The following is an 18,474-nucleotide window of genomic DNA, read 5'->3' as shown; positions in this document are numbered from 1 at the left end:
AAGCACTTATTGTTCTGAGCCATCTCCCCGGCCCCGTTTCTTGATGTTTTGACTTAAGCTGAATTTGCTTGTCTGATAGGGTTGTCTTTTATACCCATCAGTGATTTATGGAATGGAGGTCCTACTTTGCAGAACACTATGAATAGGGGATAAGCAAAGTGGATGTGAATTTTGATTGTTGACATATATATTTCATATGATTTGTGCCCGATTATGTGAGTTGTGCCTGAGAAGAAATGATCTGCCTCCCTAGACGCATACAGAAGCCCTGTCTCTATGTTTGTCCCAACAATTCTTTTATTTTATAAACATCTATATACACAGAATAAAATTTACCCCAATTAGGTTTTCATCTCAGACTCTGTAGCCTGGTGCAGTCTTAAGTTTGATGCATATATGTCACTAAGAAATGATACCAGTAAAAATCATCAGAAAGGGAAAGGATAAAGGCTGTGGTGAAAACATCATTCAGCAAAAACACTGCACAGACATGTGCATGCAAACCAGCAAATGTAGCAGGGTTCTGACTTGTAATTCCTGTTCTTCTAGTCTTTGGTCTCACAGGTCAAAATAGCATTTTAGCTTGTAACTCCCTCATGTGTTTCTTGATTAAAGACCTGAAAGTCTCTATTATTTTCTGGCACCCGAAGGTCTTATTTTCCTAAATAACTGTAGATAGACATTTATATAAAATAGTTGCTTTTTCTGAAGCACAGATTGACAAATGCCAGGGATCAAAGGCCAGATTTTGAGAATTTGTATTTTTTCTGTAAAATGTAAGATGTGTGGGCCTGATAGTGCCTTGATTTTCTTTCATGACTAAGAACTTCACAGACTTGGACAGAATAACTGTGTTCTAGGGGGTGAGGTAGTTTCTGTAAACGTTAACTCATACTGAGATTCAGCAAGCCTTAGCCTTGCCTACATCCCTGTAGCTAGCGGTGCTTCTGTCTAGCCAAGTATTAATAGATGTTACAGAGGCTTCACAGAAAGCAAGCCCAGTGGTTGCTAGCTAAGGTGTGGGGCCACATGAATAGAACACACAGTGATATGTGTCTCGGAGGAAGTGGTTCTAAGTTTTGGTAATACCAGGGTCCTTTAGGCCTTTTTGAAACATAGGTTTCTGAGCTTCATGTTTCTGACTCAGTGAAATTTATGTTTCTAGTAAGTTCTCTGAAAATATTGATGCTTTTGGTTTCAGGACCACTTTGCAAATCCAAGGACTGGTTCTCTGAGCAGAAGACTGAGTTATGACCAGCCTTGAGTCTGACCTGATTTGGGAAAGAATTAGAGAATTCTTGTTATCAACATGTTGTTGCATCACCCTTAATTTGTAATTTGTATTTCTAAGTTTATAAAAATCACTTTATCTCAGATGAAAAATATAAATGGCAAATAAATACATGAAAAAATAGTCAATATTATTGGTCGTCTGAAAAATGCAAATTAAAACAACACTGAAATTTCATATCACCCCAGAAAGAATGGCTATCATCAAGCAATCAACTAGTCATAAATGCTGGTGGGATGTGGGGGCAAAAGAATCTTTCTCCACTGTTAGTAGGAGTGTAGACTGGTACAACCCCTGTGGAAATCAGTGTGCAGATTCCTGAAAAAGCTAGGATTAGAGGTCCCTTTGACCTAGCTATTCCCCTTCTGAATATTTTCCCAGAAGAATTAAAAACATCATACCATAGCAGTATATGTACACCTGTGTTTATAGCAGCACAATTTGTAATAGCTAAATATTGGAAACAACTCAGATGCCCATCAACCGAGGAATGGATAAAAAAGAAGTAGCTTTATACAATGGAGTACTACTCAGCTGTAAATAAGGATTAAACTTGAGGCTTCTATGGGCAAATGGGTGCAATCAGAGACCATACTCATAAGTAAAATAAACCAGACTCACATGTGTAAGCATTATATGGTCTCCCTAGTTTAAGAAACTGAAAGAGTAAATATGATTCAAACTGTACAATAGATATAGTGAAATGGGAAGAAACAGCCAAAAGTAAGGAACAACTGGGATACTGAGATGGCAGAAAGGAGAAAAGAAGGGAAAGATATATATGCTAAGGTAATTGTACTACTGATTATTATTTCATTGAAAGGTTTGTGCTTATATTGTTTGATTAATTTTTCATGCCTATATCTTTTTTTAAGAACAATGAACATCTTTATTCCATGAGTTAAACCAGGAGGGGGAAGGTTTATTTGCCTTTCTGGGCCTTGATTTTCCTCAGCTAGAACTCCAGCTCTTTGCCCTCTAGCACACAGCCATCTGCTTGGCCACACTGGCCTGTCTTGATGCAATGCAGGCAAGAAGCTTGTGCTGATGGAACTGCTCTTTCAGAAGACTGCTGATTTTGGCGTTCTTTTTCCTTTCATCATACTCATTTTGAATTTTCTTTGATCGTTTTTGGTTTAAAATCTCCTCCTCAGGAGTCAGCTTGACCCCCTTTTTTTTTTGGACCGGGGCAATGCATAGTGGATTTGTACCACTGTCAGTGAGGCACACTGTCAATGAGCACAATGTAGTTCTTCACCAGGGTCTTGGTGTGGACCAGCTCGTTACTGGGTGCATTGTAAACAACATCAGTGATCCTTATTTTTCCAGTACAACACTCAGAGCCCCAGGAGAAGTTTCTCACATCTAGCCACAGGGCTTGGCACTTCTTGTTGCCTTCTCGAACTCCGACTGTGTGTATGCGGAAGGCACCAATCATAGTGCAGGGTACCCCAACTCATACATTCACTTCTTGTGATAGGGCTTTCTTTTGTCCCCGGTCTTGTGGCACTTGTGCCAGTTGTCCCGAGAGATGCCCATTGCTTGGTACTGGCTGGGATCATGCCCATATCTTATAATCTGACTAACTACTTTTTTTTTTCAAAATTTTATTGATAAACAGCAATGAGACAGTTTCAAATCAAATCGGAAGTACAGTTTCAACAAATAACACACTGCATATATTCTTCTTAGTGGTTAATTGCTGTATAGGATGCGGACTTGAGATCCTATTTACAAACACCATTAGAACAAATCATTCTATTCATTAACAGAATGTAACTATATATCTATCCTAACCACTTTGAATACACAGATACAAAATGGACATTCATCGGTATACCCCATTTTTTCTAAGTTTCGTTATTGAATATTATAGGTGTGCAAATTCAGCAAAATATTCTAAAAGAGTCCAGTAGACCATAATAACATTGGGTCTTCTGTTTAACTGGCAATGTCAGAAATTATTGACCTGAGTCCCCCACAGCTCAACTTAACAGCATGGCTTTACTTCCTATATTTCGTCTTCATACTTTTCCACTGGATGGATAAGACCAAGGTAAAGTAGGACCTGTGCAATAAGAGTTGTAGTTTTTGGGTCTGAGAAGGTCAGTGAAATTCCCTCAGGATTTATCCTGAGATCCTGTACCTCAGATTGTAGAACCTTTGTCAGTGTCAGCCATGTGGATGAGTCACGGCCATTACTTGGCCAATGTGCTTTCTGTAAAAGCCTGAGAGAGTGTCTTCTCCCCATGTGACTCTCCTTAGGCACACTCTATGTCATCGATCACTTTCCTCTTTGGCCCCATAATCTTCTTGATCAGAAAATTTGGGACACTACCGAGGTACATGACGTTACAGTACAAGTTCTCATATGTCCTGAGTCTTAATTGACCTTAGAAGGTTAGGGCCAAAATATTGGCTTTCCTTGTAGCCCTCCTTTTTCTCTAATTTTGGTCTGCAAACTTAGGTTGTTAACCATCCAGAAGACAAGCTTATTGTTATTATCAAACGATTTAGGCTATTAAGCTTAACCTCACTATCTCACTGCATTTCAAACATCTTAGGCATAATAAGGAGCAGGTATTTTTTATCAAGTATTGATATGTTGAACTTTAAGTCCTTGCATAATATGATAAAAAACATTTAAAAATTGCATTATATTTTAAAAATAGGATAAAGAATTATATACTTCTCATGTTTGCACATAAGTCCAAAAATCTCACCATATACAACCTTGAAGCAGGGCAGTCCCACAATATTCCTTTTCCTGTCTCTTGATTTCATTCACCACCCCCTTCTTCTTGAACATCCACCTACATGAGAGACATCATAGCAGTAAATGGCATGTCATGACAAGCCGCCCATATTCAGACTACCAGAATGACAGGCACTCCAAATATGAAACTAGTGTTACAAATTACCATCTGCAGTGCAGTAGCTTAGTTCACAGGTATCAGTATATATAGTTAGTCAGGGTGAGAATCTTTCTAATTAACTGCTAGACTGACTAACTACTTTAAAGAAGTAATGTATGCAATGTATGAAGTATTTTTTTTTAATGTATTTAGTACAGGGTCTACAAGATCTCACTATGTAGACTGGACTCTACTGATTCTCCTGTTTTCAGCTTCCCAAGTGCTGGGATTACAGGTGCACGCCACCATACCCAGTCTTAATCGCTGTTGCAGTGCGCCCCTGGGGCAGAGCAGGCACTGAAGGTTTTTTTTTAAAGAACGATATATTTATTGGGGGAAAGAAAGCTTCTATCTGAGATGGGACTTGAGTTGGTTGCGAAGGACCCTGCCTTTTCTAGAGATTTTTACAGAGCAAAACCATGAGATGAGGTAGGTCTAGGGTAGAAAACGTGGGAACTCGCACTTGGAGTGGGTCAAAATTATGGTCAGCCAATAAGATTACAAGCATAATTGCTCCGGTAAAACAGATTAAATCAGAATCAAATGGGGAAGTGAGTCATGTAGCCAAGCAGGCATGAGTACATAACAGGGGCCTTTCCCATAGGGAGTAGGGTTATGTATTAACTATTGTTAATCTCTCACTGCCTTGTTTTGAAATTTTGGGAAAAAAAAGTCCTTTGTAATAATGTTTCTGCTAAAGTGTCCCCAAAGGCTTGTGTGCTAGAGGCTTGGTCACCAGTCTAGGGTGCTACTGCGAGGTGGTAAAACCTTTAGAAGGTGGGACCTAGTGGGGGGAAATCAAGTCATTGGCCGTGTCCCTTGGAAGGTATTTTGGGACCCTGGCTCCTTCTACTTTCTTTGCTTCCTGAATGCTGCAGGGAGGTGTGTGTGTGTTGGGGGGTGTAACAGTCTTCCTCACTCATGTGCTTCAGCTGTCCTGGTGTACTGTGCTTCCACAGGCTCCAAGCAGCTGGCTTAGTGACCAGGGCAGAAACCTCTGAAACCAGTAGCCCAAATAAACCTTTCTTTGTGTTAAATTTCCTCATATTTTATCAGTGATGGAAAGCTGACTAACATAGTTTCTCAAAACAACCCTGTGAGCTGGAGAAGGAAGCTGAAAAAACTGAAGTGAAGCTAGGTGAGTGACTTACCTTGGGGACAAATGTCTGAGCTGGGCCTCCTGTCCTACAGGAGTGGTGCTCCTCCTGCTTTGCCTTTGTAGCTGGTAAAAGGCTTACCACTCATCTGCTCTTTACTGTCTGCCAAGTTTGTTTGTTTTAATCTCGTTCTCCCAACAAAAAATAGCTTTTAATTTTAGAAAGTTTTAGAGTTACACAAAAGTGGAGATAGTACAGAGAGTTCCCATGCATTGCAGCCCAGCTTTCCCTGTTAGTAATGCCTTACATTCTTACGGTACATTTGTCCTAATTAATGAACCAGTACTAATTATTATTATTAAATAGAAATCATACTTTATTCATATTGCCTTAGTTTTTTCCCCTGATGTCCTTTTACTGTTCCAGGATCCTGTCCAGATCACCATATTATGTTTAGTTATGTCTCCTTAGTCTCCTCTTAGCTGTGAGTTTCTCAGCTGTCTTAGTGCATTTTGTGCTGCTGTAAGTGTACCTGAGACTGGATAATTTACAAAGAACAGAAATTTATTCCTTCATAATCTGGAGGCTGGGAAATCGAATATTAAAGTACTGGTTGGGCTATCGCCCTTTTTACTGCATCCTCATATTGGGGAAGATGGAAGGGCGAGCCACAGACCCCCGCTCTTACAATTCCTGTCCCTTTTATAGTGGCATTAATCCATTCAGGAGGGCTGCATCCTCCTGGCTTAATTCCTCCCCAGAGATCCCATCTGTCAGTACTGTTACACTGGGAATTAAGTTTTCGGTACACATAGTTTGGAGAACGTATTCAGACTGTAACATCAAGATTCTTTGTTGTGGTGATCTTAATGATTTTGAAAAATAGTGGTCAGTATTTTGTAGAGTGTTCCTCCATTGGGATATGTCTGATGTTATTTTCATGGTTAGATTGGGTTACAGATTTGAAGGAAGAAGCTCTTAGAAGTCAAAGGTTGTACTCAGCATGTCAGATTAAGAACATCTGCTATAGTGATTTAGATTTGTGTTCATGTTGACCTTCCTTTATAGTCTGAACGTGGTAGTATTGGTCAAGTTTCGGCCCTATAAAGTTGTTTTCTCCTCCTGTTTCCATTCTACTCTTTGGAACAAAGTTATATGCATAGCCCATGATTAAGGAGTAGGGAGTCATTCACTACTTTGTGAAGTTAGAGAATCTATCTGAATTACTTGGTGTTTCTCTGTATGGCATATTTTTCTATTCCCCCCCCTTTTATTTATTTCATCAGTCATATGGATTGTGAATAGTATGGATTTGTTGATAAGTGCTTCATATTTTGGGTTATAAGTCAATAATACCTTCCTTGTTTTGTTGCTCAAATTATTCAGGCATTGGCTACTAGGAAGGACTTTGTTAGTTTACTCCTCTGTCCTGGAGTTTTTGAGACTTTCTTACTTTGTGGCATTTCAGGGTGCTCCAGGCTCAGCTTATGTGTTCCTTGTCCCAGCTCTAGAATCCTTTTGTTTTTAATGTTAGTCTTGATCCACTAAATCAGCTTTACCACCAACTATGTGAACTACTATCTAGAGTAAAGAACATTGGTTTATAGCTACCTGTCCCATTTTAAAGATAAGATGATCACCTTGGAAAATGAACAGTTATGTCAAGAGGTACATTTTCTTTTGTGAGACAGAAAATAATTTAGTCATCCATCCAAGAGTGTGACTTATCCAAGGCCACTTGGTTAGGACCAAGTCCTCTGGATTTATAGTCCTGTGTCCTTTCTACCAAACTCTGCCATTGATTATACTCCTACCTCACCTAGTTCATTGTATATGAGCAATCTGAAGTGCTCTTTACTGCATGCACTAGGGTAGATGTCACATCTGTGCTTAGGCAGGTGTTGGCAAAAAGGGGAAAGAGGTACTGGCCAGATTCCTTGTGGAGGCTCTGTAATGATTCTCTGTTATCCAGTCAGGACAGGCTTTCTAAAAATAGTGAGTGAATTGCAAAGTCATAAAGTGTGGCTGCTGACATGAGTGCTGACACAAGCTCTTTGCTCTTGTGGTTTGACCACATGACTGGCCTCTGTTTTATTGTGGTGAAAGCGAAAGAGAGGCTCCTAGAATCCAGCGCCCTCTTCTTTTGGGTTCTGCTCTTTTCCATGGAGGAGTAGAAATTCAAGAAAGATATGAACTTAAGTAGCAAAGCCCTCAAATTTCACCGCATGCTGTGAATTGGGAACAACAAAAACAAAACTGAACAGACAGGTTTTTGATATCCTAAAAGCTTAAACAACTTTGTATTAGGATTAGGTGTAAATGAACAGTTATGTCAAGAGGTACATGTTCCTTCATGAGAAAAAAATAATTTAGTCATCCATCCAAAGGTTCTTAAGATTTAGAGAATTACAGGACAAATTTATTTCATATTCATTTCTCAGAATGTTCCATTTGAAAAGGTTTTTGTGTTTTTTTATTGAGGCTGGGCACTCTGGCTGAAAATTATTACTGTAAAGGTTTTTAAAGGAATAAGACAACAGTAATGTGACAGAAACTTAGTGTTAGGACAATTTAAAAGATAATTTATTGGCTTACATTACTATAAAGTTCAGGAGTAGGGTTAGTTTCAGGTGGAGCTGGATTTAAGGGCTCAAATCATGTCACTCAGTGCCTTATTTCTTGTCATCTCTCAGCTCATTTAATCTGGTTTATTCTCAGGCAGATTTTCTCATTCTAAGTACATTTTGGCAGCTACAGGCTTTTTTCCTTCATGCTGAACAACTACATTTGTTCTACAGATGCTTGTTGGTTCTGATTGTTCTTGCCTGGATTATGCCTGTAAATCTGAACCATTTGCTGGGAGCAGGGTTATCAGGAGTGATATTGGTGAGGCATGGGTCACATCTACTATGGAACCACAGAAAGATTGAGGGGGAGTTGGCTGGACAGACAAAAACAATGTATGTCTGTTGTCTTCTGTTGTGTTTTGAACACTCATGGTAATGCTCACTGAATAAGTAAATACCAGCTTGGTTGTTATCTGTATGTTTATTGAGTGCTTTACAAAGCTGGTGAGTTTTTCCAGAGACCACCTAAGCATCCCTTAATTAGATGCCATCCTGACTGTATTAGTCTGTTCAGGTTGTTATAACAAAAACCAGAAACTCAGTAGTTTATAATTAACACAGATTCAGTATTTATAGTTCTGAGTGTCAGGAGGTCCAACAAGGCATTGGTAGATTTGGTGTCTGGTGAGACCCCACTTCTCATAGATGATGCCTTCTGACTGTGTCCTCACGTGGTGGGTGGGGTAAGGCAGCTCTCTGGGACCATTTTTATAAGGGTGTTAAATCATTTTTGAGGGTTCCACCCTTGTGATCTATTTACCTCCCAAAGGCCCCACCTCTAGTTACCATCCACCTTGGAGTTGAGGTGTTGATTGTACTCAATTCACCTATTAATTGAGTACAAATAGAACAATCAGATCCTCATCAAATGATTCTTGCTGTTCTTGTTGCTAGTTTCAGCTAGTCTTAGCTACATGGTGGTGATCCTTTTCTGGACCTCTTTAACTAGATCAGTATGAGATTTGTGATTGTTTTTAAGTACCTGGTTAGCACAGATGCTTTGCTATTGGGGGAAAGAACATAATTTTGTATTTTCTTTCTTCCCTCCATGCCATTCATTGATCATTAGTGGTTAACTCTAATCTTTTCCTCTATAAGGAGAAATAATTTTTTAAAAAAATAAACATTAACCAAGAATTCTTTGTTCCAGTTTCAAGTAAATTATTTAGAAGTTTGATTATTTAAATCCTGTGCTTATTTTCCTTGTTGCTACTTGCCTTCTGCAAATTTCACTGTTAATTAGCACCTCTGCCTGAAGGTGGACAAAGGTAAGATTGAGGGGTGCAGCTGAAACCTTGGCAGCCTGGCATCTTTCTGTTTCTTTGGGGATACTACTTACTTGGTGCTGTTTCTGTGCAAGCCAGTTTTATTTATACATTGGCCAATGTGAACTGTGATGGATTATTTTTATATTTCAGTTAATCATCTTCCTGTGTCCTTTTACAACAGGAAGTTTAAAGTCCTCTTACTCTTGCAGTTACCTGTAGTCCTGATTGGATCAAGTTTAAAAGGAATGAACACCAAGTTCAGAAGAGGGTAATTGTTTAAATCTGTTCATCAGCCTCAGAATGCCTGTTATTTCTGTATTTCAAAGCCAAATGCAGAATATTTTTCTTTTTAAATCTGTCTCCTTTAGCTCAGATAGTTGAATTTGCTATACATTGATTTTCTGTTGTCTAGTCTGTTTTTATTTAGTTCAGAGCTATCATTTTCTTTTACTTTTTTTTTTTGTAATTTCCAAAGTATTTGTATCTGGGCTGTGGTCAAGATTCCCAAAAACCATTTTGATTAAGTTTCTCATTCATTTATATACCACGCAAATAAAGCATGCCTTTGTATTATGAGAATATTTTTAGAAGACTAATGAGATTGAAAGACTTACATTTCATTTTACTTAGTTTCTCTCTGTTCAGACACCTGCATTTGCCGTTAATTACTACTCCCATGGTGAATGCTTTCTTGGTTTCTTTGTCTGTTGTGCAGTGACTTTTAAACAGATATTTGGGGGAAAGCTGGGTTCAGAGGTACGTATCTGCCTTGGAATAAATATTTTTTTTTTCCTTGATAGTTCAGCAGAAAATTCTTTTGAGAATATGAGTATTTTGGTACCATTTTAAGGAAATTCCTTTCTTTTCATCTTTCTCTGCAATCTTTGTTTATTTTTTGTAGTTGTCCCCGTTTAGTCACCTCATTTTGTTTCTTAATGAAAAATTTGGAATGTCATTTTTGTTTTTTTTTCAAAAGTAGAAAATTGCTTTATCTAAGATAGCTTTTAGTAGTAGCCTCTTAGGTCAAACCAGTACGAAAGAGTTGGATTTTCCAAGTGACTTGTAATCACTACAGCATTTAAACATTTATTCACAAAGGACATCTTAAATGGAGATAATCTCTTTTTTTTTTTTTTTAGCCTGTTATTTTTGTTTTAGGGGAAATTTTTATTGAAGAAAAATTTCATATTTTTCTTATTTTCTTCATGTTTGAAGAAAAGTATACGAAACATAAATCAATCAGTCTCTCCCCATCTTCTATTTTAATGAGCTTTTGTAAGATGAATGTGTCTGTAACTAATATGCAGATTAAGAAACAATATTACTAGTTTCCCAGAAGCCCTTAGTCCCTATCCTTACTTTCAGTGAGTAATTTCATACCTGATTTTTAAGGCATCTGATTAGCTTTACTTGTTTTCATAACTTACATACACTGAATCGTATAGACTCTTTAGGTATGTGAGATTCACTAATATTTTGTTATGTAGTTACAGTTTTTTCTCATTGCTGTTTATATTCCATTATCTGAATATAGCAAACTTTATCCATTTTATTATTCATTTTCATTCATGTTTTTCCCACTTGGGGCTATTACTGATCAATGTTGCTGTGAATATTTTTGTATCTTGCTTTTGGTGAACATACATGTACATTTTTATCAAGTATATTCCTGAAACAGACCATGAACCTAGGAAATAGAAACCTTGTAGGACAGAGAGAACCTAGTTAAATAATGAATTTCAACAGACCAAAGGAATTCCATGAGAATAAAGTAATGGTTGAGATGTAGGAGAGTTTAGATAGAGAAGAAGTGGGGTTTTCCCCACAAAGAAATAGTGTACCTGCAGTGAAAAATAAAATTATGTTATTAAAACAAAATTATACAAGTAACTAAAAGATAAATGGGAAAGTCACAAAATATAGGAAGGGACCATTTTATTTATTTATTTTCTTTTATGTATTTGGTACAGGGTGTCACTATGGAGCTTGGACTCAGTGATCCTCCTGTTTGTTTAAGCCTCCCCAGTGCTGGGATTACAGGCATGTGCCACCATGCCCAGTCTTGGTGGCCAGCTCAGTGCACCTGGGGGTGGGACTGCTGCAGTGTGTGTTGCTGGGGATCAAACTCTGGTCCCTGTGCTTGCCTAAGCATGTGCTTAGTCTTGCTAGCCTGAAAGAGGCCGTTTTATAAAGAAGAATAGAAAAAATACAAACGTTTTAAAGGTAAAAATGATACCACCTTTGTAGACAGAATGCCTCAGAAATATGTGTATGTGTGCAAGATAAAGACAAAGGAAGATATGTATTTGGTAGTTGTAAGGAGATATGAGAAAATAGATGGCCTAGTGATTTCCTCTCCTTCATAACAATGCCTACATGGAATGAAGATAGGAAATAAAGCCAGAATAGAGAAAGCAGTAAAAGAATAATCTAGTCAGAAGAGCCTGATTGTTTTGTGAATAAAATAGTTTTGCCTTCTGGTTTTTGTGGAGATGTGGCTATGTCTGATAACCAAAATGATTAGTTACCTGGTAGCTAGTTGATACACTTGAAGCAGGACTTTGTAGTCAGTCAGTGAGGCAGTGAGCTATTTCTTGAAGTCTTCATGACCAGGTAGATGGCATGCCTGAGGGAGTCAAGGATCATAAACTCAACACTGAATTCACATCCAGATGTTGGTTGTGGGTACCATCATCTGGGAAGAGTTGCGCTGTTGAAAACTCCAGGGCCTGGCAGACATGGCTATTTTTATTAGTGATGTAGAATATGAAGTTCATGAGCTATACTGGTTTATTCACTGAAAAGTAACTGATTTGGAACCTCTAGTTACTATTCTAAGGCTGGCAGTATGGATTACAGTAAACAAACTTCCAGTGTCCAAGGCACATTACAGACCTCTGGGATCATGATTACTGAAGGCATGATCACGCTTCCCTTATTTCTCTATTGCCTTGTTCTGCACTCTGTCCTTAGACCCATCCCTTTAGTGCTCTGAGCAAGAACCCTTGGGCAGATGATCACCTATCAGAGCCAATGTGGAAGTTCCTAAGTTCTTGAATAAAACCCTTTTCAAAATGTCTCTACATTTATAATTTCTAGATAATGTGGTTTGGTCACCATTTTCTCCTAAAAATTTCCAGGATTGAAATTAGAGAATGTCAGCGTAACATGACTTTGTTATGTGTTTAGGAACTTAAGTCTACTGTTTTACTACAAAAAAATTCCTAAGACTGGGAAACTTATAAAGAATAGAAGTTTATTGTCTCACTGTTATGGTAGTTGAGCCAGAGGGAAGGCTGGGATGTCCAGGAGCATGGAACTAGCATCTGTTCAGTGTCTGGTGGGGACTTTTGTTTCGTGCTAGAAGGCATCAGGAAACAAGACAGAGCAAGCATGCTAGACTGGGTTTCTTTCTCCTAAACAGCCGTTAGTACCATCATGGGGACCAACCCTCATGACTTCATTGAATCCTAATTATCTCCCAAAGTTTCTACATCCAAATGCTGTTCACATATGAATTTCTACATTGTTTCCTATACTTTCAAACCAAAAACAGGGTACAAGTCTCAGTTCTTTTTGTTATTTTTGTTTCTCTTTGAGGTAGAATCTCATTATATTGCCCAAGTTAATCTTGAATTCCTTGATTGAAAGGGTTTATACTGTTATTAGACAGAACCTAAATGTATTTGCAAGAAGTAGGGAAAGGAAGATTGCATGATTTACCTTTTTGTGCCCACCCTCGTTTTTTTCCTGATCTGCACAAGAAAATTAGCCAGACAGCACTGAATAAACAGTTGACATGGAGAGAGTGCTTTCTTTGTAGCAAAAATTCCCAGGTTAGGTAGATCTGTAGTACATGTGTTTATATGAGTTCAAATCAGAAATAATTCTTGGTCTAAGAGCAGTAATAACAGCCTTCATAATTATATAGAACTTTTAAAACTATTTTGCTTTGTTGGCTTCTCTTGGGACTGAAATTTTGATATCCTTATGTGGAAAGGTTTAAAATATGACAGTCTTTTGGTACAGAAAATAAATAACTTCATATCTAATGATGCTGTAATGACAAGTGATAATTCTGGGCATTTCACTAGACTGATTTTTCATACTTAATGAAGCAGCTGGATGAGTTCTGAGGCTCAGAAAGATATTTTGACTTGAATGACTATATATTTGGACATTATTACTTCTTCATTTCCCATATGAAAACTGTGTTTCTTGGAGAAAGTGGAGAGTGGACTACCATGGAAGAAGAAGAAGGATAGTCTTGGATGGGGGGAAAACTTCGTGTGGCCTATTTGGGGCTGCTACCTTATACCCTTTCTCTGAGTATGTTCAATATCTGAGGAAATATCTCACTGTCATTGTTGTCATATTGATTAACATGAAAATTATTTTCTTTACAAGTTTCATTTCACATTTTGTAGCACAAGTATCCTAAGACACATGCTGTACCCTTCTGACTGTGTTGCTGAATATTTAATGGAGTGTCATGTAGCACTAACCATGTTTTAAATGGAGCGTCAGTTGTGCCTTGACCTAAGTGTCTTGGAGGTTTATTTTGATTGATTGATTCATTCAGCATTTGGGTCCCTACTGTGCCAGGACCCAAAATAGATACTGGATAGAAATGTGTAGCTTCTTTTTAAAGTGAGCTTTTGGGACTGGAGGTGTAGCTTAGTGTTACATCTGCTTGTTGTGTGCAAGGCCCTGGGTGCAATCTCCAGGACCCTAGCATAAATAAATCAGATGAATTTCTTTTCTTGGCTATGAGCTACTTAATAATGCTAATGTGCCTAATTCTTTTTCTGATAATCTAGTTGTTTTTCACAATAAGTATTCAATCAATAAATGTTTATTTAAGGGTAATGTTGAAATTCTGGTCATAATTCAGCAGATATGCACTACTTTTTTTTAAAAAATGAATTTAGGACTAGGTATACAGGATCTCACTACATAGATGGGACTCCCAAGCGCTGGGATTACAGGTGCGCACCACCATGCCCAGTCTCAATTACAGTCTCAGCACACTCCCTGAGCAGGGCCAGCATAGCAAGCCAGGGATCGAATCCTGGCCACCGTGCTCTGCCGAAGCAGTCACTTTAGTCCGTTGAGCTATCTGGCCAGCCATAGATATGCACTACTTTAATTAGAGTCATTTAAGCCCAATTTCTGAGTAACATTTCCTGCAGGAATGGGAAATTAAAATCTCTAGTATGCTTTTATTTTATTTTATTTATTTATTTTGCAGTACCAGGGATTGAACTCAGGACCTTGTGCTTGCCATGCAGATGCTTACACTGCTGAGCTATGTCCCTGGTCCTGGCATAATTTTATATGAAAGAAATTCCAGGGAGAAATTGCCTGGTTTAGAAAAACACAGGTCCCTGGCAGAATTAACAGATGGTTGGTTATCAGGAAACGAGCTATGGATGGTTGCCAGTGTGATTAGAGTGGGGAAGCAAAATTACTCAAATGAAGGTTTTAATATTTTCATCTTTTAAGGTAGTGTGATATTCAAGAAAGTCCTGAGATGCTTTAGGTGAAGTTTGTGTGCATGTATGTAAGGGAAGAGATGGTAGGAATTGGGTAGGAAATGTCTTAAACCTTGTTTATAGGTTCAGCTAGTAGTTTGTATATTGTTAATCTTCATAGTGTTAATGTAATAAACAGCCAATAATGTTGTAGTTTGGCCTATGAATATGCTTGGGCTTGACATGAATTGCATAAACTAGATGAAAAATTTGAGGTCTTAGTTTTCTGAAGAAGCTCATCTAACCGTCTTTCTTTAGTGGTAGAGCAATTTCACATCATTCAATTTCAGGTTATTTTTAAAAGATATCAAAGAATAATTTCTTAGATGTGGATGACGAGACTAGACCTTCTGAAGTTTCTGAGGTGTTAGTCTGCTGCAGTGCACTGTATTGAGTATCATGAGAATCCAGATAACAAGATATCTAATTAGTGGTCGTATGACATGAGGAGAACCTTAAACTTTATGGACTTCAAATTCCAGTTTTAAAATCAGAAATTGGAGTCCTAATGTTTTGCTTAGCTTCTTACCCATGGCATGGATTAGCCTGGCTGAACAGCATTTCCACATCATCCCACTGTCTGGGTGGGCAAGGTGCCTCCTGACCTTTGTGTTCCAAAGCTTTCCTACTTCTCGGTTCCTATTTCTAAGCCTAAAAGAATAGCCCCTCTACACAAATTACTCCTGTTCTAGTTATTTGTGATATAATCCAGTAAATAGTATTCCTAAGAAGTGTTGCTGTCAACAGTACTAAAGCTCTTGACAGTTTCATTCATGCTCAATAAATAAACTCCTTTTTATTTTTTATTTTTTAAATAAAACATTTCAAGTCTCCCTGGAAATGTTTATCCATTCAAGCTGAAAGATGTACCGTGGGTGTTGCGTCTGATTCTGGAGAGCTTTTGTAGCTGGTTTATATCTAAATGTCCCTGTTTGTTTGTGTTTTGTTTAGACTGAAATTAATGGAGAGTTTTCTTGCAGACAATTGAAGATTGTTAATACAGGTTTCTCCCCTGTGGTGCTTTTTATAAGGCCTTACAAGGAAGAAAAAAGTGAAACTTTTTTTTTTTAAGTTCAATGCTTTCATCTTTATCACTAATAAAATAAGGGAATTTGGGGAAAAAACAAAAGACAAAACATCCTCTGTGTGCCTTTGCATTTCATCCTCTCACCTCTTTATTTTTTTTAGTTTTTATTTTATTTTATTGAGAAACAAATATCAATGAGACAGTTTCAAAGCTGATTAATAGGACATTTTCAATAATTAATACATTGTACATTGTTATCTTCTTAGTGGTTATCCATAGTACAAGAAGCAGACAGGATATCCTGTCCAAACACTATTACTGCAAATCTTTCTTCTCCTCTCACCTCTTTAGACCAAAGCAATGTGAAGTTAGATACAACTTATGTATAACTGAAAAGTGACTTTTGACTTACTTTTTCCTTGAGCAAGGAGTTGCTTTTAGTTAAGAACATTTTGTTAAGAAACTTGAAAAAAAGACCACCTAAAAGTCTATGTATGTTAGGCCATTCTGTAATGTGAGATGTCTTCATTTCTTTCCTCCCCACATTCAGTCTTCTGGTGCCACAAGTACCAATAATTGGTTTTAGGAGAGTCCTTATTAAATTAGGGCTTTGTGGGAAGAAAGCATTAATTTGAATATTAATTGAGCAAATAGTAATTATGTGAGCTTGATGTAATTTCATAGAAATGCACTAGTAAGCTCTTAATTAAGATTTATTGGTATTGGAAGTATAGCTCAGTGGTAGAATTTGCCTAGCATTCTTGCGACCCTATATTTAATGTCTAGGACTGAAAAACAAACAAACAAACGAACACAAAAATACGCTAAGGCTTAGGGTTTTTTTTTTTTATAAATATGAAATTAAAAATGTTTTTTCAACTCAACATTCTGTCTCCTCTGGTTTTGTAACTGAACTTTTAGCTGTTGGGCATTGACTTTAATTGTGCTTGATGATGACTGAGTTCCAAATTCCATAACCACTTTGCTTCTGAACAGACTTGTTCTTAATGATCTGCTTGCTTTCTTTTTCCCTTATTACCACCTTTAGTGAAGAAGTTTTATATGTTTCCTGTGTTGGACTGAATTATTTCAGCTTGTCTGCTTCTAGGAGATCTGATGAATTTAACTTTTTCTGTCTTAGATTTCAAGTTATAAGTATTCCTAAGAAATTACATGAATATTGATATAGGCATTTTTATTCTGTAGAAGTCCTCTCTCACCTGTGTGTGTGTGTGTGTGTGTGTGTGTGTGAGAGAGAGAGAGAGAGAGAGAGAGACTGTATTTGTGTGTCAAGGTGGATGGACAGTTGTTCTTAAGAGTCTCGATTGCATTATTGTTTTATTTCTGGTAAATAAATGTTGTGTGGCAGAGTTATGTGTTTCCTTAGGAACTTTTGCATTGGCAGTTTGCACTGCACAGAGTAAATTCTTCTATAATCTGGCTTCAGAATTTAATCATTTATGATAGAATTTCTGTGAGAAAAAGATTGCAAATTCCAAGCAGTTTATTTACAAACATACTTTTGAAACCTAATCTACACTAAATTGGTGACTGCTTAAATAGTCTATGAAGGCCAGGGCATTGTTTTAGTTCTTCTTAGTTTGCCCTAGTTTTGGTTCTCATGAAAGAAGAGCCTGAAGCAAGGATTTGGGTGCAGTTAGTTTATTTGGGAGGTGATCTAGGGAAGCAGAGCCAAAGAGGAGAGACAGGAGGAGAAAGGTGTTACAAAGGTTATCAGATTGTATGATAAAGATTAATGCTGTAGGCAATCTGATTCTGTCTCCCAGTATTTCCTTTCAAAATGTAGGCGCTAGAGCATTTCCACAGTCACTCCTGTAACCCCCAGTTGAGGCTGTATGCTGGGCATTCGTGCTCCCACACTTGGGGGCTGTAGTTGCCTTTAGGCTGAGTTGGCACCATGCTTTTGAGAAGGCTGTAGGGGAAAACAGATACTTGTGCAGCCCATGGAGGGAGCTACTGTGTTTTCCCCCAAATTAGACCTAACTAGAGGTAAAAAATGCCAGCCTCAGCCAGCCTATCTTTGCCTTACCTGCCATTACAGCAAGAGAGTAGCCAACAAGCAAGAGAATAGCAAGATGTAATCTTGTGTAGAACACTGGCCATTGCCATGGTAACGAGCAACTATTAATGACATTTGAAGTTTCTTTTTTACTTAGGTCTTATTCTCAGGGAAACACAGTTGCAGAGATATTAAAATAATGAGGAAATGCATGTTCTATAGTTGATATATTCAATAAGCAGTATAAAGCTATGCCGTGGGTCTATGTAGCCTATCATGGAAATATATCTTGACTGCATTACTTAGTGAAGACTACAGGTTATATAAAATGTAAAACATAATTCCATAATGTGAAGCTTGAGATTAATAAATTCTAGATGGATTTACACTCATCTGCTAATCTTAATTCTTTCCAACATGGTGAGATTACTAATAATATTTACATAATGGGAGGACGTACTTGGTACTGTGAAGTGGACACAGAAGAAATAAAGAAGTAGAGGTCCAGAGAAATCATATTTTATTGAAGAATTTTGTAAATCATTGACAGATCATGAAGGTCAAATCTACAATCTCGTAGTTGTTGTACATTAGTCACTCTCTGTTGTATAGGAAGCAGGATTGCCATCAGGAACAGTTGGTTTTCTTTGATTGATCATATGCAACCTACACTTTGTGTACACTGAAAGGCTTTT

General features: G+C 37.7%; 1 protein-coding gene across 3 annotated transcripts in view; it reads left to right on the top strand.

Annotated features, from left to right (window-relative positions):
- Osbpl3 (oxysterol binding protein like 3) overlaps positions 1–18,474 on the top strand; it is a 175,474-nt gene that overhangs the window by 14,229 nt on the left and 142,771 nt on the right. The window contains exon 1 of one of the 3 annotated variants that reach the window (XM_023709925.1): positions 12,724–12,755. The exons of the other annotated variants lie outside the window; for them this stretch is intronic. The gene's annotated coding sequence lies outside the window, so the exon portion shown is untranslated. Of the gene's footprint in view, positions 1–12,723; positions 12,756–18,474 lie in introns of those variants that run through there. 3 annotated transcript variants of the gene reach the window in all.

Source organism: Octodon degus, unplaced genomic scaffold (genome assembly GCF_000260255.1).
Source record: "Octodon degus isolate 3935 unplaced genomic scaffold, OctDeg1.0 scaffold00015, whole genome shotgun sequence".
In the NCBI taxonomy this organism is placed as follows: Eukaryota; Metazoa; Chordata; class Mammalia; order Rodentia; family Octodontidae; genus Octodon; species Octodon degus.
The sequence above is the reverse complement of the archived record's forward strand: the minus strand, read 5'-3'. Positions and strand labels throughout refer to the sequence as shown.